Consider the following 26,716-nt stretch of genomic DNA (forward strand, 5'->3'; position numbering starts at 1 on the left):
GCCTAATTTACTGCAACTGGCATTCCTGCTAAAACAAAAGAAAAAGGAGACAAAGAGGTTTCTAACATTTCAGTAACAAGTTTATCCAAAAAGCACAAACTAGTTTTCATTTTATGAGACATTAACTTGTCTGTGACTAGTCCAGCACCCTCTATCATTGCAACAGCCTGGTCAACACCCATGGATCCCAAATGACTCCTGTTTAAATCCACACAGAGTGGGAATACTGGCTTTATTTCTTGGCTCCAGTCACAAGCTGCATGGTTTTAGAGACATTTGAGTACCAATGTTTGTTTTCAGTTTTGCTGTTGATGTTTTTCAGAGTGCATATATAGTTAAAGTGCCAATAAATTTAATATTTTTCAAGTCTATCTTGCTCATTACACAGTAAGATACAAGCTGAAACCATATCATTGCATGAAAGCCATGTGTGTTCTGGTATTGGGTGATGGAGCATGCTGAAGATACTTGCGTGTTGCCAAAAACAGCAGCAAAACTAAGAGACAGTGTGTCACATATCCCATATAGACTGATCCAAGGTTCTGGAAAATCACAAGAATGAGCAGCCACAATAGTTAGTTTCATCAATGCTACTAATTTGAACCAGCCCATATCAACCTTTGATAGCTCTGTTTTACAGGCAGGGAAATGAGAAGTGGCCTAAACTGTCTCGAAGAGTGCACGGTTTGTGCAAGGCCTCTTGCATGAAAACAAGAGCAGGAGGGAGGTGGCATCCATTCATTTTGCCCCAGTCTGGCCCCACCTGGGGAGTGCTTTTGGACTTTTCCAGTGAAGAATACCATGTGGTGGGCTGAGCATCCTGGTGGTGTTCTCACCTCTGTTCCATATCCCAAATTCCTTTTCTCCTTCAAGGGGCGGATCTCTCAAAGAGCTTCTCATTTCATGGATGGCCATGAATTTTGGCAACATCCATGAACTCCAGAATCTTCTGCCCTCCTACCCCAAGGCTCTTCTTGTTGCCAGCAACATTTTTTTTATTTACAGAGATTTTGCAGCCAACCAGCATCCTGAGACCTACAGTGGACTATTTTTATTACATGGCTACATGAGTTTTGTCCTTCACAACACAAAAAACATCAACAGAAACTTGAGAAATGTACTGAGGAAAGCAGGGTCTCCCTGGCTGGGCAACAGCTACTGCTGGCAGAGCAAGTGGTGCAGCCTGCCAAGGAGTCCCAGCCAGGCTCCTGTTAGAGAGAAGCTTCCATGGAAAGCACAAGGTAAGGATGTTCCTACTTAAACTGAACAGCCACATTGTGATCAGCTGTGAGTTGCCACGGTTTGGCAAACCTATGCAATATCATTAGCATTATTTGGACATGCTTCAATCTCCTGCTCTTACTGATTTCCTTCTCAAGTTTTGAGAGACTTCACCAAGAACCTGTCAACCAGCACAGAAGGTCAAGAAAAACAACATGCTTACCACACTCTTGAGAAAAGACAAAGTTGAACAAACTCATGCATAGTTACTAATACATCAAGAAGAGGTATATGTGTTGGAGCTTTTTAAAAGAACCTTTTTAAAAGAATCTGCAACCCAGATTAGCCAGTTCTTCATTTATTTTCAATTGGAGTTGGAAACCAATTCAGACTAAACATTTTAATTGATGAATATAGTCCCTTCATGCCAGAAATTGCCTGTAAACAGACTATGACTTCTCCAGAAATACGTACTATTAGCTGGAAGTTTTCCACGAGTAAACATCTGTCTGTGACTGGCTCACAAGTTGTTCACCACAGCTATTTGTTCATACATCGAAGCTCCAATATTTGAGTGACCCAATTAGTTAGCCAAAGTCACATGGCACCATGTGTCTCATCAGCCAATGCTTATTGGAAATATTTCAACATATATTCAACATATCATATTTACATGATTAATCAGCATTGGCTCGCAGCAACTGCTGTTAAAAACAAAAGCTCAGCCCACCAGTGACTGCAATATTAGGGAACATAGTTAAATCGTAATAGATTAAGCATTGACCAAAATCTTAGAATTCTTCACTCAATTGGTTTCAGCCTAATTTTCCAGGCTTTTAACCTGTGTTCATAAATAAGACTCCTGTAGTCATAGCAAATTAGGAGTGTATCTTTACATATGTATCCCTAATAAATCTTGAATCCCCTAGCCAGTTTTTTTCAGATTTGGTAGAGGAGAGATGCAGACATAAATTTAATATTTCAGGGAAAGACATGACTGTACCAGAGCTGCTGAATTTATTAGTGCCACCAAAAAAGACAAGACTTAAGTAAAGCCCTTCCCTTACTAGAAAGAGCCCAGAAACTCCAAGTTTGAGCCTCAGCAATTTGAAGCAAATCAAGTTTCACTGGCGCTATTACCCACCAACTCATGGCTTATCTTCATTTGCAGCATACAAACTAAATGCAAACTTGGACTTAATTTAGAAAAGGGAAATACGTTCTGTTTCAGATTTTTTGGTTTTTTTATAGTGCCCCAGCCTTTACATATTCTTTTTCTAGTCAACCTTCTTTGCCAATATCACATGCATCCTCTCATCTAGGGGCTTTCAGCAATGCACCTTGAACAACCTTGTAATAAAAGCCTTTATGAAGAATGGAGACTTGTCTTTCTTGTCCTTTCAAGTGCCACAAGCAGAAGATGAAGGAGCAGGGGTATGAAACTCCTGTGGTCTTGCAATATTGGTGAGATAAGGTTATGTTTCAGAAATTGTGTTTAAGTTTGAAGTAAAATGCTGAGTAATTATCATCTGAGGATCTTTTTCCATCCAGCATCCACTTTAGTGATAGGAAGTGCAAGATAACATTTTTTTTCAGCCAAAATAGGCTTGCTTTCAATCAGCATGATTAAAATACATGATTTTACATTCTGTAGATAAGAAAGTGTGTTATTTTCCTACTTGGGAGCACTGAAACTAAAGGCTGGAGAAAAGATGAAGGACTTTTCAAAATCCTTGTCTGGCTCTGACGTGTTTTGCATCAAAATGCAATGCAATACAGGAAGGAACTCTTCTAAGCCCTGTTCAAGTATTTTTGAAAACCTCACCCACATTTTTATAGTGTTAGTTTATATTACTCCAGTTTGCCTAAAAACTTAAAACAACTTTTTGGTAATTACACAAGTCTCAGGACATTGTGACCTATGAAATGAACTATTGAACCTCCTTCGTTGTTAAATACTGCCTTTAAAGATTTTTTTAAATTTCATGTTGGAATCTGCTCTTCCAGTTTCCCAGCCTTCTCTAAATGGTTTTACCATGCCTATGGTGATAATAAGGCATACACTTATTTGGACAGAACCCTTGGGTGGTTTTCTTGAACTTCTGGAACTGCCAATACGACAGACTGGCATTTCTCTGCTCTTCAAAGTCTATGCTCTGAAAACAAGAGTTTAATTTGGTTTGCAGGGGGCAGACCTGTGCCCATTGCAACCTATCAAAATTAATAGAACAGATGATGATATAAGTAGAGAAGAACTTGGCCCAGAAACTGTTTCAAGAAGGTAGAATGATAGAATGATTAAGACTGGAGAAGACCTTTAAGACATGCAAGTCCAACCATCAATCTAGCACCACCACTATATTCACCATTAAACCATGTCCTTAAGTGCCATATCCATTAATTTTTGAACACTTCCAGGGATAGTGACGCCATCACTTTCCTGATCCAATGCTTTACAACCTTTTTTGGAAAAAAATCTTTTCCTAATATCCTCTCCTGATGCAACTTTAGGCCATTTCTTCTTGTCCTGTCACTAGTTACCTCGGTGAAGAGACTGACACACACCTTTCAGGTAATTGCGGAGAGCAACAACGTCTTCCCTGAGCCTCCTTTTCTCCAGGCTAAACAACCTCAGATGCCTCAGCCACTCCTCATAAGACTTGTGCTTCAGACCCCTCCCCAGCTTTGTTGTCCTGCTCCGGACTCGCACCAGTGCCTCAGTGAGGGGCCCAGAAGTGGACACAGGAGTTGAGGTGTGGTCTCAGTAGTGCACAAGGTCACCTGGCTGCATAAGGAGAGCAGGTCAGCCAAGCAGGACCTGCCTTTCACAAACCCATACTGGCTGGGCCTGACCTCCTGGCTGTCCTGTACTTGTTGCATGATGGCACTTGACATGATTTCCTCTGTGACCTTACCTGGCATCGAGATCAGGCTGACAGGACTGTAGTGCTATGGATCCTTCTTCCAATACCTCTGACAGGCGTCACATTTGCCAGCTTCCACTCACATGGGACCTACCTGGTTGACCAGGACTGCTAGCAAATGATTGAAAGTGGCTTAGTGAGCTCTTCTGCCAGCTCTCTCAGTACTCTTGGTGAATCCCATCTGGCCCTGTGGACTTGTGCTGGTCTAAGTTGCATAGCAGTTCACTGACCATTCCCTCCTGGATTATGGAGGCTTCCTTTTGCTCCCTGTCTCTGTCTTGCAGCTCAGGGAGCTGGGTATCTTGATGATGACAGGCCTTATCATTTCATGCTGATGTTAGCACCTGAGGGCAAAGGTATTGTAACAGTTTCAGGATGATGTTTATAGAAACCTCCAAGCATAAATTGGACCTCCAGCTTCTTCATGACTAAGTAATTATGAGTGAACATTAGTAAAATTACTGTTTGAAAGATTAGCAATTTTATTTTGAAAGTGCTCCTCATTTTAGTATTCCTCTTGGAAAGACACTGGATTAGTTTCATCTGCATCAGAGAATCTATAAATTGAGAAAATCTTAGAGAACTCTGCTGAGACATGTCTCCAGGAGCCCTCAGTACCAGAATTTGACACCCCTAGAGACATCTTATTTGTTTTGTTTTTGTTTTCTCTAGGTTCCCTTCCCATTCTCTCCACACCCATGAAGGCATTTGCTTCTGAGTAATTTTGGAAAGTCTGGATTTCAGTTACTAAACATTTCTGGTTTTTATCCTCTGAGAGATTTGCCAAGGTGCTGGCAGCCTGAAAGCCAGTCATTCAACTTCTCTGTTTAGCCTCATCAAACAACAAGTGACAGAGAGTATTTTCCAGCTATAAGCCTTTGGGAGTCAAAACTTCTCTTGCTCATGTCTTGTTCTGTGCTGAATGGGAAAGCAGCCCCGTCCAGTCTGGAGTGTCCCCATCTACAAATCTGGTATATTCTGCTCCCCTTGGTCTGAGAGAAGGACACAGGCAGAACCTGGGCAGAAAGGCATGCTCTCACAGCCCCATCCAAATACATTTAGTCATTACAGCTCCTCCAGGAACCCCAGTGGGACAGGAAGGGAAAGTTACCTGAGGTACAACCTTACTGCTTGGAAAGAGAGGGCAGAAGCCAGTGGGCCAGCCCCAGCCCCACTGCACCTCACTTTCCTTCTTATCATGGGGACCAGGAGCATGCTGAGCCTTCCCCAGAGCTCAGGATGCACAGTGCTGAGTTGGATAAGTGTGCTGTACTGGGATGACTCAGAGAACACGTCATCTGTGGCATGAAAAATTGTGTTTACTGAGAGACACTGCCCAAGACAGCATCCATCTGGAGAGAACTCACCAGTTTGGAAGGACACTCACAGAATGCTTGGGATGCCACACAAGAATGTGCTAAGATCCTCTCTGATGTTCATTTAAGCTGTGGCTTTTTGTTGAAGTAAAGAGCAGTCATGCTCTGGGTTTTATTAATTTTCTGGTGCAGGATATGGCCACATGCATTGTTCTATCCCCTCCTGCTCTTCTGGCAGGTGCTTCACAACCATCTGTTGTCTTAGACCCAGAGGACCCAGACCCCTTCATCAAAGGACAGCCGTGGGAAGCAGACAATCATATGCTCTTTCCATGACTCAGACATCAGCATGATGTCCGTCGCACCACGGTTGTTAACAAAACAATTAATAAGGGTTGAAAGAGAATGATGGGATATAAAAGCATCAGCATGACCTTGTCAAGAACCACCTGCCTCAGACCAATCCACTTTCCTCCTCTGAAGGGATAAACCATCCATAAGGGGAATAAAGGGGAAACAAGCAAAATTTTCTTGCTTTGAGGTTTTTACACCCTCCACCCTGATTTCTTTTTGTGAAAAAAAGTGAGATAGTCTCTGTTGAACCACCATGCACAACCAGTTTTATAACCGTGTGCAAGAAGCAGTCATCTGTGTGTCCAATGAAACAGATATCTTCAAAAAGGAAATCCTAAAGTCTGATCTGTATATTTTTCTATTTTCTATTTGGATCTTTGCATAGGGAGAACTGCTGTGAAATTTATTCACAAGACAGACAAGAGAAGGCAACAAATCTAAAATTATTTTTATAAAAAAGACAGACAGTACCAAAATTGCTTTAGACTAATTTTTATTTTTGGTTGTGTGTAGCTATTTGACCTTTCTGTTACATTCCTGCCTGGATGAATCCTTTCTTCTGTGCCTTTCACTTCTGCCTCATAACACTTTCACAAGTTCCCTATATAACTTAAAGAGTAGAACAAGAAGAAATCCACTTTATTTGTGGCAAAGGAGGTTTTGGGTCAATATGAGAGAAGATTGTGATGGAGAGATGGTGGGATCTTGTGTGCTGGAAGCTCTGAAGAGCAGATGTGATGAACATCTGTCAGGCTTGATCTCCCAGGGCTAAATCAGTCCCACGTTCCAATGGGTAACATCAAGAGAACAGCTGAGGATCCAACAGTTGCAGCAAGGACATGTGTCTCTTGAAGCTGCAGAGCTATTGACTGTATTATAAAACCAACAGCTGGATTTTATTGAAAAAAAAGACAATATTTCCCATCTCTCCTTGCACAGAGGCAAACAAATTGTGCTGCATCTGTGCTTTTGTAAAAGAGAAAAGCTTCTGCTATTAGAAATTCTTCCCAGGCATATTCATGTGTATACATGGCTCTAGCTATATTTCTAATTGACATTTAAAGAGAAATTAATAAAAGTGGATGTTTTGCACACTCCACTGACCTTCTCAGGACAGCTGTAGAGGTGGAGCAAATCAGCTTAGACAGTGTTTTCACTAGCTGAACTATTCATGCCAAAGCTTGTGCTGGGCTTCCTAGCAGTGGAGGAAAATTCAAAGCGGTTGCCACAAGAAGGAGGGGCAGGTCTGGACACCTTATCATGCCTGTTACAGGAGAGAAAAAGGGAAGGAGAAGGAATGGCAAGCAATTATCCCCATGTCTGTTGCATTCCCATCCCTCCTCTCACATCCCTTGAGGTGGCAGACCCAGCACTGAAAAAAATGCACAATGGAGCCTTGACCACTTGGCTGCAGTCTTCACTTGACTGCTGCACTCCATTACTTGTGTCCAGAGTCTGACTTGTCCCACTTTCTTTTTTGGTGAATTATGAGTTATCCCAATTAAAACCTACTGGAACATTTGTATGACCAGAGCCCAGCTGCAGGCTACAGTGCCAAGTGCTGGCTCTCTGAAAGCTCCCAATGAGACACCAGAAACAAATGCTGCAAATAGCATGATTCTCTGTGTGAGATGCCTGGCTGAGTAGTTTCCAAGTGCTGTATCCCACTCTGAAGGAATGGTGTCTCTTCATTGGGCTGTCAGTGTCCTCAAATAGGAAATTCTGCTACAGCAGGTTTTGGCAACTTGTGTCCTGAAGAGTGGCAAGAGCTCTGCCATGCAGGACAGACACCATAGCTTTAACCTTTAACTGTAGAAACTAGGAATTCCTTTATTTCCTGATGAGGAAAAGTCCAACTGTCAGCTTATGGTGGCTCAGAAGAGATTAATACAACTCACTGTCATTTTACCTCTCTTAATGGTAAACCATTCCCATGCTGCTAGGACTGGTGCTGTATAAAACTCCACAGAACTGAATCATTACAGCAACACAAATAAGGCTGTGAAGACCATTTTTTATCTGTTTCATTAAGTTTATAGCACAGGAAAGCAACCTTTACCTATATAAATCCCTGTGTTCTTAAATAAACAAAAGTTTAATTTATTTTGTGGGCCTTTATGGATTTGTCCATAATACTCCTTTAGTGCTAATCTTTCCTTGTCTGCCAGTAAAATATTCAAAAAGCACTTTAAAAATGAGAGCAAACTGGCTGAAGGAAAGTACATTAGGCCAATCTCACCTGTTAAAAAGGTTTCTTTACAACTTGAAAGTCTCAAATACTGTGCAATCCATTTTTGATATCTGAAGATGCTTGTTCATTAATTCAGAGCTAAGTTTTTCGAGTTTATATAAAACTTGGCAGCACACTAAAATACTCTAATGGCATTTATTTCCTGGTCTGCCAGCTTGAAATTTAAAGAGGATGGCATCTCCATGACTGTGCCTTTGGGTGGCTGAGTGTCTCAAGGGACTTGCCAGGAGATGACACAAACTCCTCATGTCTGGAGCTCAGCTCATCACTGAAGCTGGAGTTACAGGAGAACCATTCGGTAGCTGTCACTAGCTGGAGGAGCACCAAAGATGTTGTAATGAGGGTTTGCAGGAAATCATGTGGGATTTGGTCAACATTCACTGTAAAATAATACATGATAGAGGCAGGACAAGCCCAGCCTGAGTCAGACACAGCACTGCATGTGTTCCCTCCCTTTGAGACCACGCTGGGGCCTCTGCTCCTGCCTGGCCAGGTGGTGGTTGTTGTGCACTGCTTGTCACCATCTGCTTTGGATTTTGGAGCCCCACATGCTTTTCTTCCTCAGTCTGAGGTTTTTCAAGCTGAGACCAGCAGGGACACCTGGAGGAAAAGCTGTACCTTGGGAGCCCTAGATAGGGGAGCAAATTGCAGAACTTTCTTCTGAAACAACCATCATCTGCCCTTTCACTCCGTGGTCCTTTGCAGATGAACTGCAGGGGCTTATTGCCAAAAGGAAGGCACTTCTCATACCCAGCTAGGCCACCTCCAGCACATCTTAACACTCCACCTCAGCTGCACGCTTCTCCTCTGTTATTCTGCTGGTATCAGCAAATGGAGAGGTTTACAGAGAGATGGCTGTGGCTGACCCAACACACAAACCAGAGTATTTTAGAGGGCTGCTATTAACTCTGTGGTTCAACACTGGCAGCCAGAAAGGGAGACAAAAAATGAAGAGGATTATTTCCAAGTGAATTCCCAAGAGCACATTCAATTAGAGATGTTGTTTTTTGACCTTTCACAGGCTCCATTAAAGCCCCTATCACTTTTCCAGAAAAAACAATTTTGGAAACAGATGGGACTAAATGAAAAATTTATTCCTTCAATGCCACACAGCCCAAAATGAGCAGTCTTGAGTGATCTCTGCTGAGTACCAGTGCTCAATTAAAAGGATGCTTATGAAGTCTTCATACTGTGAAACACAAATACTTGCTTACAACCTACTGGGAGCTGCCTCATGAGAAAAAATACATGCACTCTATTAACTCAGCTGGTATGAAGTTTAGCATGTAGGCTATAAAGAAAGGGGAGTTTATGGACACTGGCATTAATCACCATGTGATGACACAAAGTGAGAGAAAACAGGAAAGAATTATTCCTTAGAAACAGCTTTAAAATACAAAGGAAAATTCCAAGAAAAAGTAGGAATTAGGTTTGGAAAAACCTGAAAATTTATTTCAAGGGCCTAAAATCTGAGAAGTTCTGGGGGAAAAAGACAGTTGCCAGGTCAGTAGTGCAGGCTGGTACTCAGAAGGGCTCCCATTACTTACAAAACTGAAATACTCCTTAATAGGAACATACCGTCCTGTGTTGGTTTTCAGCCCATGAGTGACTTTGTTTAAATCCTTTTTGGATCTAGCCTTGAGGGCCTTCTGATATCAGGAAGAGTTGTTTTCCAGCTCAAAGAGCTGGAATATTTTGTTGGAAGCACTCTATATCCCACCTGTGTGGTGTTGTTGCTGTGCCTGTGTCATGGAGTTACTCTACCTTTAAGGGAGTTGGAGTTGCTGGGAACTGCCTGGAGTCTTCTCCTGACAAATTATCAGTCATTGCTGAGAATTGACAGCAGTTTAGGCCATTGAAAAGTGGGATCAACTTGTGAACCCCACCTTAAAGTGCAAAACAAGAGCTCTCTGGGTTCTCTTTGTTTCCTGGCTGTGAAGGGTGGCGGAGCTCCAGGCCTCCCGTCCCTGCCCAGGCCATGCGGCCGGGCGGGGATGGGGTCGGGCCTGCCCCGTCTCCCGGCCGGGAGATGGGGGGGCCTGGGGAAGGTTTTCCTCGGGCCCGGGCCGGGCCGAGCCGATCTCTGGCTCGGCTGCAGGTTTTGATGTAACTACATTCACTAGAAACTGCCCAGTGAAGAGAGAGAGAGGCCCTGGACTTGCAGCGAGTTAGAGCAGAGACTACACGCTCTAGAGCAGCCATGAGGAACTTCCCATCACAGACGGCTCCAGCTCCTGTTCGGCAGAGATCTCCGAACCATCTACAAAAGCCTGGACAAGATTTTAACTCTTTCATTACCCAGATGAGACTTGCGGATTAATCTTTTTATCCAGAGAGAGAGAGAGAGATCAACATGAAAAGAGACTTTATAAACTACCAGTGACAGGAAAGAAAAGAAGCTTCAGAAAAAGTAGACAATTAAGAAGATGCTTTAATTAAGCTGAAATATCTTTCTGTTAAAACTATGGAAATGGACAATAAGGTCTTAAAAACACTCCTTTAATTCATGACAGTATATAAGGAGGAATAGAGTGTTTAAAGTGTAAATTTTGAGTAAAAAGAGTAATTATGGTATAGTGAAGTGCTGGAAGATTTGAAGCCTTGAGAGGCAATGAGAAAACTGTTTTCTAGTAAAGCTCACAGAAACAGATGAAGAAGACTTTTTTTTGCCTTTGAATAACTTATCCTTAAAAATGCTCTCTCTAGACTCATGGCCCATACACACTTCAGAGTGATGTGAAAATGGGAGGAGTGGGCTCTAATAATAGCAGCTCTGAGCAGCTAACATTAGGGCAATAGAAAACTATAACAAAAATAGTTTTCTTGTGAGAAACTCCATAAATTAACAGGAAGAAACTTCTGTTTCTCTACAAAGACTGGTGAAAAGACTGTAGCAAGAATTGGGACTTTTTAACCATCAAAGTTCCAAAGTTTTTGTGTCTGTTGTCATGTGAACAAGGGAATAGTGGGTAGACAGGGGATGAAAAAGTTTTTCTGGAAGTTTATTCTGGTGTTCTTATTATTGTAGTTTGTCAATAAACTTTCTTTTTTTTTCCCTTTTAAGTTTTATGCCTGTTTTGCTCTTGTTCTAATCCATATCTCACAGCAAGAAATAAGTAATTTTCTTCGTTATTAGTTTAAAACCACGACAGCCTGTCACACATTGACAGCCTTCTGATATCCAGAAGAGTTGTTTTCCAGCTTGGAGAGCTGGAATGCTTCTTTGGAAGTATTCTACATCCCACCTGTGTAATGCTGGCTGTTGTGGCTGTCACACATTGATGGCTGGGCAATGCTCCTCAGTGTATGCCACGACAAGCTGTCCCCACTGAAAACTACTGCAGCCCATTTCTACATCTTCATTTTGAGACAAATGTAACTAAACACTTAAGACCAGGGAATAAATTTAGATTAGGTTCCTTTAATTAATGGTATCTCTATTTCTATCATATGCTTAATACCCTATTTGTGTAATAAGCCGTGGCAGAAATAATTACAGTAATTTGAACCAGCTCTCCTGACAAACTTTCTCTAAGCTATTTGAAAGATGAGAGAGCGAAAATGCTTACAGTCTGTTGCATTTCAGCTAACTACTGAAGAGCTTTTGCACATCAGAGCAGAAACAAAATGCAGTTCTCCTTGTGGAAATCAGTGTGATTAGACTGATATAAACCGAAGTGACCTGCAGTCAGTGCTCATTGAGCAAGCTCAGAAGTTCAGCTCTCTGGAAAACATATGAACCAATTTGCTTGTAATCAATCCCCTGCTTGCTTTATTTCTCTGTAAATATTCTTTTGGAGACATTAGTGCCCATATGATGGAAGTCACAGCTAGCATTATGACTTAAACTGAGTTTCATCTGGAATGAGAATAGCTGTGGTTATTTTATTAGGCCAGTTGCAGTTCATTTCTGTTGGGTGGGATGTGTTTACTGGTTCTGCCATGACCAACATTACTTCACACAGTCCTGAAACTCTTGACATTTTCAGCTGTGTATACTTCTAAATGTCTGCTCTAAATAAATAAATAAGCCCAAACCATGTCTTCATACTTACCTACTTAAGATATTTCTTAAAGATTGCATTTTTAAAGCTCTTCACTTTATTTAATGTGTGAACACTTGAAAAGCATTCTCTGACCTATGACTTTGTGTTCTTTACAAATATTTCTTAAGTAAATTTTAGTGAGGGCAAGAGAATAGGGCTTAGAGTTGATCCTAGCACCTTATTTTACTGCTTATATGAGGTGAGTCACACCAAATGGACACACACTCATCTCTGAGTAAAAACATCCACTTTTAACTGAAAGGTAGTGACAGGAAAGAGGGAAGGAGGAATATTTGAACCTGCTTGTGAAGACTGACAATTTCAAGCAAAGCTTTTAAACTTATAATAATTTCCTGCTGCTTCTAAGTATCTCCCTACAAATTATCCTTTAAAAGGAAACAAACAACAATAACAACATAAGTTTATAATTGACACCATCAGTGAAATCTGCTCCTCTGGAGATGCCACAGGCATGTTGTCCCTTCCTCAGCTCTGCAAGTACTCAGACACTTTCAGCCTCCCTAATCTGATCCCAGGATGCTGACACAGGCTGCTCAGGCATAAGGTGTGCTACAGCTGGAGGTGCTTTGGTTGCATCTCAAACTAAATTTATAGAATCGTAGAATGGCTTGGGTTAGGAGTGATCTTAGTGATCCTTAGTGATCAGCTAGTTTCAACCCCCCTGCTGTGGTCAGGGCACCTTCCACTAGATCAGGTTGCTCAGAGCCCCATCCAACTTGACCTTGAACACCTCCAGGGACAGGGCATCCACAACCTCTCTGGGAAACCTGCTCCACTGCTTCACCACCCTTACAGTGAAGAATTCCCAAGATCTTCCTCAAACACTGTGTCTCTGGTTCCAGGAGTTTACCCCAAGGAGAAAAATTTACATCTGGCTAGAGCAGACCTAGAAGAAGACCCTTGTGGTTCTCAATGGATCTATCCAGAGGCTTGACACTTCACAGCTTTTCCCAGCATGTTCCTCGTTAGGCCTTTGTGTGTCAGAAGCCATCCAGCAGACAGGAAATATGAAGAAAATCATTAAAAGATGTACCCAAGGCCTTAGAGGAAAGCCAAGTCAGTATTAAAACTTACACAACCAAGCAACTTCCTACTCCATCCCTATTGCTTTTCAGAACAATATGTGTTGCAGTTTAAGAAGGGACACCAGCCACTACAGAGCAAGAAAAGGAAATTGCTTGTTGGTAGATGAAATGAGCAATTGAAATTGCAGGAAGGTGGAAGGAAGAAACATGAATTCTCTCTAGTGAGATCAAATCCCTCTCAGCAGCAGCAGGTTCCCATTGAAGCAGGAAATGTAGCCTTGCCCACAGCTGAAGCTGCTTGCAGTGATGTTCACTTTTGCAGGCTTTAGAAACCACTAGCCCAGTCTCCTCTCCTGGAGGAAAGCATGTGTAGCCAGCAGAGATGCAAAGCTATTTAAAGAAACACTGTAAAAAGAGGAAAACATTTATTCTGTGCATTTAACCATTCAGCCTCTTCTGTTTACATTAGCCAGGACTTTGGGGAAATACATAAAAATGGGGATTTATAGCTGCATTAAGTCCAACAGTGTATCAGTGAGCAGCATAAAGTTAGTAACACTTCATACCAGTGTTCCCCTCCTGCAAATGCTTCTTCCCTGTGATCCAGAAGCTTTGGGACAATCACTGCATTTCAGTTTTCAAAGAAATGAGAGGTTACATGAAAATTATATACTTTTTACTACACTGGTACTGTCTACTGTTGATTCACTTAGTAATTCTTGTGTTGAACTGAAGCAGATGGAATTAGCACAAATATGGTGTTGTCAAGGTTCAGCATTTGGCAAACTAAGGTGGTTTGTTGCTAGGGAGCAATTTCTAACAGCACATTTTTGAAACAAAAATTAATGTTTTACCCTTCACATGTTGATATCCAATGTCATGTGTCTCTAGTAATCCACTTCTTTCCTCACAGCAAAATATTCCACTCCCAGAGTCCAAACTTTCCTGTCTGCTTGGGAGCTATGAGAATACAGCATACAGGAAAAAGTGATGCTCATCCAGAAACCAGCCATTCCTCAATGTTAAGGCTGGATATTGATTGTCTTCATGCTGAAACAACTCTACAAAAACCAGCATCCTTTGTTAGTGAGGAATCCAAGCCCCATGTCTCTGATCCAAGGGTGTCTTGCTGGGATAACTATTGGCCCATAATTGAATGTGTCCAACAAAAGATACTTGTGAGAAGAACTGGAAGAAGTAATGTCACTCTACCGTGGGCCCTTTGGAAAACAGTCATGAAAAACAGACAGATCAAATCCAATTATTCTCCCCAGAACTGAGATCAGTGAATCCACTGACAGGACATGATGAAGGCAGGAAAGTGCTTACCACGTACCAGCTAGGCTGAGGAGAAAATGGGTTAAACAGACATACCCATGCATGGATTTATCTCAGAAACCAGAGATCTGACTCCAGGACTGCCACTGAAGGCCGTGTGGTCGTGCAGCACTGAGAGAGTGTGAGTTCTGCAACAGGTACCTTAAACAGCTTTGTGATAAATGGCTGACACTAGCAGGCAAAGCTAGTCACTCAAACACTTCTGGAAACAAGTCCTGCTGACAGATAACAATATACCTGTCAACAAATTGAAAACAGAGAGGAAAATCGTCTCCCATAACACACATGCAATAATGCCCAAGGGGCAGTGCAGCCTTCAGAGTTGAGCTGTTCCCTGGCCATGGCAAGTGGGGGTGCAGAGCATCTCACAGAACTGGGCTTCAGCATCAGCCACAGCTCAGCCCCTGCTGGGAGATTGCTGGGGCTGGCTTTTCTCCCCTGCACACCTCTGTGCCACAGCACCTCAGCTGCTAGCAGATTTAAACTAGAGGCAACCTCCGGCTGCCCCTCAAATTCTGTCCCCCATCTCCATTTTCCTGGGAGTAATAACAGGACAGCTGTTCATATGGAAAACTGCTAGAACACCTGCTTGTTGGAGCTGGTGAAACCAAGGCTCAGGGGTTTGGTCCAAATCTGCCTTGCATGGGGCAGCTCCAGCCTGCAGTGCCACTGCCGTGCAAAGAACAAACTCATGGTTTTAACATGAGAACAGAGGGCACTTCACCCACCAAGGTGGAACAGGGCAGGCATGGAAAAGCCTTGTTACCACAAGTGTGTTCTGTTCCTGGTCTGCAGGATGGCTGGCACCTTCAAACTGAGGCACCAGCCCAGGGAAACATCCACACAAGCCCAAAGGGCAATAGAAACAGCCACCCTGTCAATAGCACAATTTCTTCATGGCACAGGAGTGGAATCCTGTCTGCTTTGTACTGCCAGGTCTGTGTGTGATGCTGCCCATAAAATGCCTTGTGAAGTGACACAGCTGGTTAAGCCTCTTTCCACACTCCCTCTTCTCTTCAGCTCCTAGTTTGTATCTGTTCTTTGAAGTCCTGGGGGCTTGAACAACATTAACTCTGCACCTGTCAGCTCAGCTGGCACCTTTCATCTCAAAGGCTCCAGAGCAACCTCCTTGCTCTGAAACTGTGGGAGTTTATAATGCAAAAGTCAGACCCTACAGGGATATTTTCGTTACACTGTTATTATACAAAAGGCCCAGAAGGAAAAATAAAAATTAGGCACCTGCACAAGCCTAGCTTAGCCTGGTAGACAGGCTGGAAGTCTCAGAAGATCTGTGTCAAGCAGTGCATTTGCAATCATTACGGTGCAGTTCAGTGTACCTGAGCAAAGAAACCATCAACAGGTCTCAGCACTGAGACTGCCAGGGCCTGATTGAACAAAGAAATTTGCAGAGTTCCTTGTAATGTTGTCTTGCCCAGTAAATTACAGCACTAGGCCATTGGGATGGGAGCAGAAAGCAGCATTTCCCAAAATGCAACCAGCAACATGACTGTCGCCCTAAAAACTAAAGCCTTCTGACAATGTTTTCATAGTTTTAGTTACTTTCCCATGAAAGTTCTATAAACATGGGTTGTTTATCCCATTCCTTCTAAGAAACATCTTTTGATGGATGTTTCTCATGACCAGTGTGCTTGGGAAGGTGGTAACTTGATTATCCAATCCCTGGTCATTGTCAAGGATCTATAAGTACTGGAGTCAGAGAATAAAGGTTACTTCTTTCCTGTTCTAACACTGAAAGGTATTCATTGTGAATCATTTCGTGTCCTTTAGCAACACGTGACCAGTAGCACACCAGCCCACCATGAAAGCTGTGGGTGCTCTGTGGCCTCTGATGGCAGAGGAGACCCCTGTGTTCAGCTCTGCCTACCATGCTGTGCCTCAGCACTGCCCCAGCTGCTTTCCTGGGCTTTTGATGCAAGGCAACCTCAAACCTGACACAGACCTGCTTCTCACTTTGCCAACCCAGAGCAGAGTAAAGCACAGCTTGGCAGTTGACCCTGCATATGAAATTACCTTTTCTGTTCTGATAACCTGCTTCAAGAAGAATTATATTTTTCTTTTCTGTGAGAAATTCTCTCTTCTAAAAATCATCTCAGGGCAAGTAAACCCCATGAGGGAATGGGCCTGATATAGAAGCACACTGATATCAACACATAGTCATACATGCCCTTGTAGTTGGCAGCTTTTCTCTAAGACCGTATCCAGAACATCATAAGTTTTGTGAAAGTTGGCTCCATTTTGCTGAGACATCTTTCTTTTCTGTCATGAAGTGGCAGAGTTTGAGGCTCTGACACAGCAGAGCACTTAATCACTTCTCTGACTTGAAGTACCTTTGTAATGGCTTCACTGAGCTGAAACTGTGTTCTGTACTTGGAAAGGCTCCTGGCCTTCCTTGGGCTGATGCTTAACAGCACAAGTCTTCTCTGCTGTGGAACTGTGCCTGTGTAATTCAGTCAGATTGAAAAATGAAAGCAATTTAAGAATCCCCTCAGCCTGACATCTCCTGTTTGGCTGACCTGGCTGTGCAGACGGGGCCATGGGCCGCGGTTCGGCCAGCGCCCAGCTCCCACTGCATGCCGCGGGCTGGGCTGTGCTGTGCTGCGAGGGCAGTGCACCAGGCACGGAGGGAGATGGCCTCTGGTACCACTAGGAAAGAGTGTAGGGGAAACCTGGCATTATGGGAGGCAGGGAAAGCCATATGGAGCTCTGCAGGAGGGTGAGGTGGTGCCTGGAGCCAGTGAGAAGTAGAAGAAAGTCACAGCTGAGACCCTGTGGGAGAAGAGAGAGGGAGAGGAAGAGGGAGGTCGATCTGACAGGCAATATAAAGACCTCTTCTTTTCCTATCCAATTACTGGCTGCTTCTACAGTCCAAAATGAACAACTGTAGTCCATAACAATTACAGGCCTCATTAAAGCCAAGGAAGAATGAGCTGTCAGACCGAAGAGCTGTCAAGCCCTTTCATCTAAGGGAAAGAGTCAGGGGCCCAGGCTGGTGCAAACCACAGACAGCCTCAGCTAACAGGCAGAGATTTTCTCTGGAAACAGGCCTGGGGTGTGTATTGGAAAGGCAAAGCCAGGGGGATTTGTGCCCAATGTGGGTGGCAGCTTGAGTTTGACAAGCTGCCATGCTAGCAAGTTTGGGAACAGCTGAGTTGGAAGTGCTTCTACTACTCCTGCCTCTTTGGGAAATGGGGCTGCCATATTTCCCTATGGGGTCTGTGATGGGGTCGTGTTGGATATCCTCCATTTGTATAACTGGTTCTTGCCCTAAAATAAACTGTCCTCCAAGTGACTTCCTTCAGTCACATCAACTGAACAGTGTTGCTGGCTGGGCTATGCAATGCAATGCCCTTCAGATATCTTCGTTCATTCATTCATTCATTCATTCATTCATTCATTCATTCATTCATTCAGAGGTGTTTCAGCCTACAAGAATATAGATGGTACGTACCTTGGGGTGTGGAGAGTAAGGCAGGACTGCTCACATATTCTATGCCAAAGCTGCCATGTACAAATGCATGGTTCTGCATGCTGGCATGAACACAGTTGCTTCAGAATTCAGCTCCACGGCCTGTGCCTGCCAGATAAGAAGTTAAACAGCATGTACTCAACACAATATCTCTGATCACCATGCAAAGGTCTCCTTGCAACCAGATTGCAAATCACCAGTTTTATCTCCTCCATCTTCCCAGCATTTGGCCTGTTTATATTTCTTCTTTTCTGGGAGATGGAATGAGATTGGAAGATTATTTAATGCTTAAAAAATCTATGCAGCAGTATGCTACTTAACAGAGAAGTTTTATATGGAAAATGTGTTGTTTTTTCCATTATGTTAACTTCTCACAGCTCTGCCTGCCAGTGGTAGCTCCTTGCTTTCAAGCTACTGATGAGCCTCAGCATCTGTTCTTCTAGACATCCAGACCATTTGCAGAGTCTTAAAAGCAGAAGCCATGACATGCTCTTTTTAGAAATGCCTGGATGTCTTCCAGGGTTGGAATCAATCAGTGAAACAGGCCCTCAATGTATTGCTGATATAATATTCCAAGAAGAATAGGTTGACAGCTTGTCCATTCACTTTAAGGCTACTACTAGTTGAAAAAATAGTTCTGAGTAGTGCTGACAGCCTAGATGCTCTCAGACCTGCATAAGAACAAGGCCTTCTGACTCAGAAGACAAAACAAACTTAGGCAAAACTGCAAACAAAATCTCTGCACAAAACCTTGATGGCATTTCCTAGCTGATAAAACTAGAACCTTACATTTTATGTCTGGAAAGGAAAGTTTTCTTCTTTCTGTATGGGAATGAAGCCAAAGTTTTGTGACAAAGATTGTTACTCCTTCACTGTCCAGCCAAGTTTTACCCATGGAGCTTTTTGACAATACTACTTCTAGTAATTTAGTAATTTTTAGTAATGTTACTTTTAGCGAATCTCACACAGAAAGAGCACACCTTATCCATTGCTATTAATATCCAGGCAAGCAGTAGAGTCCACAATGAGAGATTGTCTTTTGCTAATCTTCTCCAAATGAAGGCTCAGAATTTCTCCTGGACAGCAGAATTTTACTAAGCAATGCACAGAGCTCTGCACTGTTGTCACTGCTGAGGTTTTATTGGACATGTCATTTTGTTAATTCTACTTCCAAGTCTGGAAAAGAGACAGTATGATGCCTAAACATGTGTGAGAAGCAGCTTTCAGTGACTGCAAAGTTTTCATTTCTTTACTTGCTGTGATAGTTTTGACTGCTCATCCTGGGCCATAGTCACTTTAGGGGTACAAGAAACTGGAAACTAGTGTGACAGGAGTGGAGACGTAGCACCAAAATTTATCAGTCTGCTTCCCATCCCTGTTCAGATCCTTCTTGAGAGAGTCAAGGAAAGAGAGAGGGCAAGGCAACATGAAACTGTGTAAATCTCCTCATCACTGCTGGTGCAGTGTCAGTGTGCACATGGTGCAAGCCAGCCAAGCCCTGCCTCAATGTGCCTCAAAATGGGAAATGGACAGGAATAAGTCAAAGCACTTCTCAGTGCATGTACCTCTTGGCCTGGATGCAAGTTCATTAATCAGGCTCCTTTTTGATCTTTTTTTCCCCTTTTCATCAAGCTGGTCTTCCAAAGGCATTTTGTCTCTTTCCCCCTTTTAATCATGTTAACAGCAGTGCTAAGATGGATGTGTTTACGGCCTAGGGCTGAGCAGGTATCTCAAATTCCTCTGTGCTGCAGACAATTGCATGACTTTACCCACCAGTCACACGGCAGAAGGCCAAGGGGCTGCCAGGCAGCAATGTCCAGCAGTGTGCAGGAGTGGCTGTTCCCAGTTCACTGGCACCTGAAGAGATGAAATGCAGCAAGGGATAGAGAGGCAACATACCTCTGGCAAGAGGAAAACCAGAGGGAGCAGGTTGAGGATGGACTGTGCCTGTGTGTGACTCCATCCCCTCAGTTCATCCATCTGGGGAGACTGAGCAGGCTGAGATGCACGTGGATGAATTTGCACCACACCTGGCTAACCACAGTCTGGCACATGTGTGCACTCACAGTGTGTGTCACACCCTCCCCCAGGGCAGTTTAATATGGAGTTAAGTCTTGCTCCTGTCTCTGCAGGACAGCCCTATCAACTATTTCTGATGTCTGAAGCAAAGAGAGGGAAAAAAAGCCCCATTCTGAGCAGAGCACTGTGGGGCCAGCTCGGTGAGCATCAGTATCACAGCCTTGCTTTCCCCAGGTTTGATGTTTAGATGCAGCATCAGGATAACTCCAGTTATTTTACAGACTGTTTCATTGCAACTATGGAGAAAGGTGAAATGCCCATCTTCATTTTAACTTCATAAATTCTCTGCTGTTAAATGGGCTAATGACATTGACAGTACCTGATCTTGGCTTCTGCTTTCCTGAGGCATATGATGAATTTCTGGCTTTACCTGCTGAAGGTCTGAAATTTGCTGTAAGGTGTTGGATGGTATGCTGTGGCTACCAGCATTCGGTGTTTGGGGTCTGCCACCCATCCCAGCACACACAGCCCAGCCCTGGTCACCAGCCAGTCCCAGAGACAGGACCCAGAGGCCCAGCTGTTTCCTCACCCAACACTTGTCCCAGATAACAGCAGAGGTGGGTTTTAGTGTTTCAGAGTCCTTCAGAGATTTAGCAAGGCAAATCAAAAACTGCCATCCCAGTTTGGGAAAATTAAGACAATTTTATAAAGGGCATAATTTTTCTCCCACATCTTTCTTTAGAAATGTCCTCTAAAGCAATTTCACCTTTCAAGTAGTTTAGGAATGCTCAGATTTCATCTCTGTTTCCAGACTCTTACCACAATGAGGGAATATGGTGAAGGGTGGTTTGAAATGAGCCAAACTCAGATAGCTGAGGTGGGGATTTTTGCTGCCTTAAATAGACTTCCCCATCCCAAATTTCCCTGTGGAAATTTCCCTATTTCCAAGCAAATCTTCTCTATGATTTATGATCTTGAGACAGGTGTTTTTTTTGCTTGACTTTTTCCTGGTGATTTTGTGATTAGATATGTGGACTGGTTGTGTGTTTCACCACAGTATTTAGTAGTTCATTTAGTATGAACTTCCACCTCAGGAGCACACTACTGGTGTGGCTGGTCCCATAACTGACTTTCTGGATATTTTTCTCTTTTTCTCTTCCTGAAGCAGAGTCGGAACTCTTGCAGTGCCAACTTCTTAGACAGTCCCAGGCCAAATGCACATTTTAATGGATGTCACACAAATGCAGAAGGTAAACCATATCATATTATCAAGTGGCTCAACGTGTACTCTTTCCAGCACTAGTTCTAATGCTGAATGTGGTGTGTGAAAATATGAAACAACCACAGAGAACAGGAACCAAAACTCCCTGCAGATGTATGCTAGTAAAGGGACGAAAACTGAGATGCAACTTTGAACACCCTTCTCTCTCAACTTCTGCTACAACACTTAACTTCTTAACTTCTGTTACAGTACTTTAAATAACAGGAGAAAAGCCTCTGATTTCACCTGATAGACTTCATCCTTTGTCCTGAGGATTTAAAGTGGTCACAGCTTGCATGGTAGAAGCATGTTCTAACAGGTATTATGAAAGAGATCTTTCCTACTCTGTTGTTTCCCTACAGGAAAGCTGTTGCAAATGGGTAATAAAGGAAAACTGAAACTTTGCACAAATAGTTGGAAAGGAAGGGAAAGGGGTGCCTGGAGTCAAAGAGCTACAGGGCTACATGGCTTTTCATAGATCTTTCCTCCACTTTATTGTGCAGAACTATCACCTCCACCACCCCTGAGGGCAGCTAAAACTGTTTATAAGCCATTTTGATACTAGGGAACACAGAACTCTCACACAGAAGAGGTCAAATCCCAGCACGAAAATCCTTGATAGCACACTGTGATTAAAGTAAGCATCTATATTAAAATGTGCATAATTCCAAATTGTTGTACATGTCAACAAATTATAGACACCCTGCTGATAATGTCTCTCCAATGCCCCTGTAACAAATTGTAATTTGTAATTCAAAAGAACACTGTCGTTTCCAATCTGATCTCCTCCAAGTTTTCTTTTCATATCCAGAGCATAAAATGAGAAGAATTTAAATCTGGGAGAGATGAGGGTCTTTTTTTTTTTTTTGTGCGCTTTATCATCTTTGCTTTAGATGCCCAAATCATAGCTGCTTTCCAAATGGAGCTTTTTGCATCATTAAAATAAGTGGGACCCATAACACAGTGAGCTAAACAATTCTGTTTCTAGTGGGAATGCCACAAAAAAATGAGAGGTGATGATCAATATTTTAAGGTTCAGATGAGCTAGGCAAAACAACAGTCCCAGCAGCAAAGAACTTCACTGCTGTGTTTGTATCCTGTAATTACAACCCTTCCCAGGGACCTTTGCACAGAAAAGTCTGGTGTCCACACCTCAGCCTCTGCTTTTGGGGAAGAGGCTGATGGGACTGAAGTGGAGTATGTTTGCACCAGAGCTCATGGGGAAGGGGGAGACAGCCACCTTCACCTCAGCTGAGCCAGGCATCTCCAAAGCAATTGATGGCAACCTTTGTGGTGCAGTGGCTGCCCTGTTTCTGGTATTCAGGCCACCTTGCTCGAGGTAATCTTTTGTATCTCTGTACTTACTCTGTTATAGAATCATTATTCAATCACAGCATGCCCTAAGTTGGAAGGGACCCACAAGGAACACTTATTGAGTCCAGCTCCTGGCCTGCACAGGACAACCCCGGGAATCGCACCATGTTCCTGACAGCGTCTTGAAAATCTTCTTGAACTCTGTCAGGTTTGGTGCTATAACCATATCCCCAGGGAGCCTATTCAGTGCCAAAGCACCTTCTGGGTGAAGAACCTTTTCCTAACGTCCCCTGACAGAGTTTCATATCATTCCCTTAGGTCTTACAGCTGGTGGCTGGAGAGAAGGAGATCTACCCCCTCTTCCCCTTGTGAGGAAGCTGTAGACTGGTATGAGTTTTCCCCTTAATCTTCTCTTCTCTAGGCTGAATAAACCAAGGTCTATGTAGTTATTCTCATGGAAATCTAATTTCCTGACTTAGGAGAACAAAAATGGAAGCCAGACTTAAACTTTTCTGAAATTTACCCCCTCCTGAATTAGCTTTGCAAACACTCATTTGAATCTGCAATTACACTCCATGACCCCTCCAAGGAAAAGAAACCAAACCAGAAAAACTATCCTTTGAAATTTCTGCCTCCTTCAAGGGTTTGGCAGGGTTAGGTCTTGCTTGTGAAATGTACCAGTCTCCCAGTGTAGGACCACTCATTTGTTACCACCTTCTCCTCTAGGACTGTGGAAGGTTTAAAAAGATCAGGGAAGTCCATCAATATAACTTTTTCTCCCCAGCATTAATTTCCTCTTCTCTTTTCATGTGAAAAGTTAGCTAAACAAAGGACAGTGAATGATTTGTGTGCCTTTCCACATTATTGTGGAAAATATAATCAGATCAGAAGCTATTCAGGGTGGATTAATACCAAGCAAAAACTAAGGTTTACTGTGGAGAGTATCCAATAGAAATTTCCTTCTTCTCACCACAATTTTATATGGGATTAAAATCATATTCATCAGCACTTTTGCATATATTTTTCACTGACATTGCAACTGATGTTTTCTCTTACTATTTTAAACAGCTTAATCAATTACCAAGCACAGTAAGTTCCCAGTAATTCCATCTGTGTTATAAGAAGGAAGGTGTTTTACTAAGGTTTGGACATTTCTGTTTACCACAGACATATGTTCAACACAGCCCTTCCAAGAGTTTTGGAGCCACAGTCGTTCATTTTCTTCTTCCTTGGAAGGATGCCTGGTCGTAACTGAGTTTCTTTTGCTTGTTGTAGCGTTGTTGCATGTGAGAACGAACACTTCTTGTACAGATTTGTGAAAAATTAAAGTTTGGAAAAGAATGGGAGGAGAGTGAGGTGGTGAGCAGGAGAAGGGTATCCATTGCAAGGAAAGGGAGAGAGCTCAGCTACTTTTTTAATGCAAAAATGTTCTGGTCCTTCCCCTGTATAGTTTGTTTCTAAGCATCTGAAGTCATCTCTCTGGGACTGTTGCTTCTCAGTGACCACATGGATAAAATGTGAAAGCAAGTGACATTATTTCCACTTACCAGCAGCAGCAGCAGCAAATGCCTGGTTTCACTTCAGCTGTCCAGAGGCAGGGGTGGGAGCCAGGTTTGCCCTTCACTTCTGTGCACCAGACTATCTGGTAAGGCAGACAGTTACACTGGGCATCTGAAAGTGTCACACCATGCTCCTGTCTTCTAGCTTGTGTGAGATGATACACTTGGGTCAGGCTTCAGGACAACTTCACTGTGAGACTGTGAAGCTTCTGGCTTCCCTCCACATTCTCCTGGATGTTGAAATATTTATGGGGAAAACAATCTTATGAGTTGAAAGAAAGAGATAATAAGCTACAAAACTGCTGATTGCTATAAGTACTCATCCTCCTTTGCTGGACTTGAGTTTCTCCTGCTTACTTGCAGAGATAAGCTTTCTGGAATGGAAATGACTGCAGTCCAGTATTTCACTTGTTTGATGAAATGGAAATAAACACCTCACAGCCAGTAGCTCTTTCCAAGATCCATTCTGTCATTATTGTCCTTTCCAGTTCAGAAGGGTGAAGTATTGTGACATAAACTGGGTGAGATTTTCCTTAAATCTCCAATCTATAATTGCTTTCCAAGTCACAATACTTTCCAAATTTTACTGTTATCCCTTATTTTTTACCTTTTATATTCCCTTTTCATCTTCTTTTTTTCTTTCCCTTTTCCATTTCTCTTTTTTCCTTTTATTTTTATTTTTCTTTTTTTTCACAATAGCAGTAAAATATTCCTTTGATTGATAGCAGAACTCAGACTCCATCAAGTTTCAAGCCACAAATTCCCTGTGGCAGCCAAAACCACTAAGTAAGGGAGCCCAGCTTGGAAGGATTTAGGGGAGAGCGGTTCTGGGAACTCAGATTTGGGATGCCTGGAAGATGCTGGGAATGCGATGCAACTCAGTTTAGGGCTTTCAAGATGTCACGAATTGTACTTCAGAGGAGGCAAGCTTTCAAGATGTCATGAATTGTATTTCAGAGGAGGCAAGCTGGAGAGTCATTGATTCCGGTAGGCAGGTGGATAAAAACAATGAAATTGTTCTACATATCTTTCTGAGAGGCAATCCTAAAGCTAGGAAGTCCCATTCTAGGATCAATTCAGAAAGTCTTTCATATCATTAAAACCCTTCAGGTGGCTACTTTTCCCTGAGAACCAAGAATATTTCCCTGGCAGCTTTACATGGTTCTGCTGGCTGCCAGACCATTCTGCCCCAGTTTTCTCTGAAATTCTACAATGGCAGCAGAGACGCTCCCATCCCTACAGCGAGTGAATGTGTGGGTTGTGTCTGAAAAGAACAGGATGTAACACCTGTCTTTTAAGAGGGGTTGATGTGGTCAGAAGCAAACTGGAACAAAATGGGGCTGTTGGAGACTGTGTCTCCAGCTGTCCTTGCTGACACAGCTGCTGGAAGGAAGACAAATCCTTACAGCTTTAGGGCAAAACCTCACTCACACATACCTTCTGCATGGAGTGGGAGGCCACATGGGTGGTGGGTAAGGGTCCTTTTGAATCTGGCCTGTGTGGGAGCAGCCCACACCAAAGCCTGGCCACCAAAGCCATGCCATGGGCAAACCCCTGTCTCTGCCTTGCCCACATCTTGACAGGGAGCTGCCACTGCACAGAGTCCTCACACCCCTGTACGGCTCAGTGCAAAAAGGAAAGTTGGGGGATAGTTAGAACATTTGGATTCTCTGGCATCCCAAGGATTTCCTTTCTAGCATTTGAAATGGCATTCCCTTTTGAAAGATTTGTTATTTGAAAAGAAAAAAAAACATTTGGAAACATTTTTAAAAGGTCAAAATCAAAATAAAGATTTGGAAAATAGAGAATCCAGTCACTCAGTGTTAAATGTTCATTTCCTTTGGAATTGTTATGTGTAATTTTTCTTTTTTCCCAGGACTTCAACATTTCTTATTTTCTAGTCAGAAAAGAATGTCAGATCCTGACAATCCTTATGGGGCTGGAAGAGCCTCTTTCACCCAGCCCTTGTGTGCACACATCATTCATATCAGGGACGGGCCCTTGGACCATAAACCACTTGAGCAATTTGCTTCCAAAAGGAAACCACCACCAGAGCAGAAAAAGATGCTGAGAACAAAAGTTATTGTTTAATGTCTTAAAGAAAATCAGTGTTGAAAACAGTTTCCACTGTATTCCATTTCCTACAGCTTTGTCAATCAAGAGCAAAGATTCTACTCTCTCTTCCACAGGCTTGATCTAAAGCTTATTTTTATCTCAGTTATGTGTCACCTGAATTCCATCAATTTTTTACTCCCTCTCTGTTTTCTTGGGGCCACAGAGCAGGGACACATTTGTTATCCACTTTGCAAAGCACAGCAGGCTACTGCTCCCTGATGCAGGCACTATACCAGTACAGATAATAAACAAAGGTGAACGTGCCAAGCCATACAAGAGCTAGAACTTTGAAGTTTTCTCTCTCTGTTTTTCTCATTGCAATTTTTATGGAGTTATTTAGAACTTAATATATTTCACCCTTGCTGCTCACTAAATATCCTTGACTCAGCAGAGAGGTAGAGCTGCTGAACACACTTAAAATGAGGAGAAATTGATTGCCAAACAGATGCAGAACATTATTACTAA

General features: G+C 42.8%; 1 long non-coding RNA gene across 1 annotated transcript; it reads right to left on the bottom strand.

Moving 5' to 3' along the window:
• Positions 1 to 989: 989 nt before the first annotated feature.
• Positions 990 to 10,090, bottom strand: LOC147654836 (uncharacterized). Its single transcript, XR_015283248.1, has 3 exons — positions 9,953 to 10,090; positions 6,920 to 7,079; positions 990 to 4,489 (listed from the first exon to the last, which is right to left on the bottom strand). It is a non-coding gene; the product is annotated as an uncharacterized LOC147654836 (long non-coding RNA).
• Positions 10,091 to 26,716: the final 16,626 nt, after the last annotated feature.

This window comes from Cyanistes caeruleus, chromosome 2, assembly GCF_971803275.1.
Source record: "Cyanistes caeruleus chromosome 2, bCyaCae1.hap1.1, whole genome shotgun sequence".
NCBI classification, from domain to species: domain Eukaryota; kingdom Metazoa; phylum Chordata; class Aves; order Passeriformes; family Paridae; genus Cyanistes; species Cyanistes caeruleus.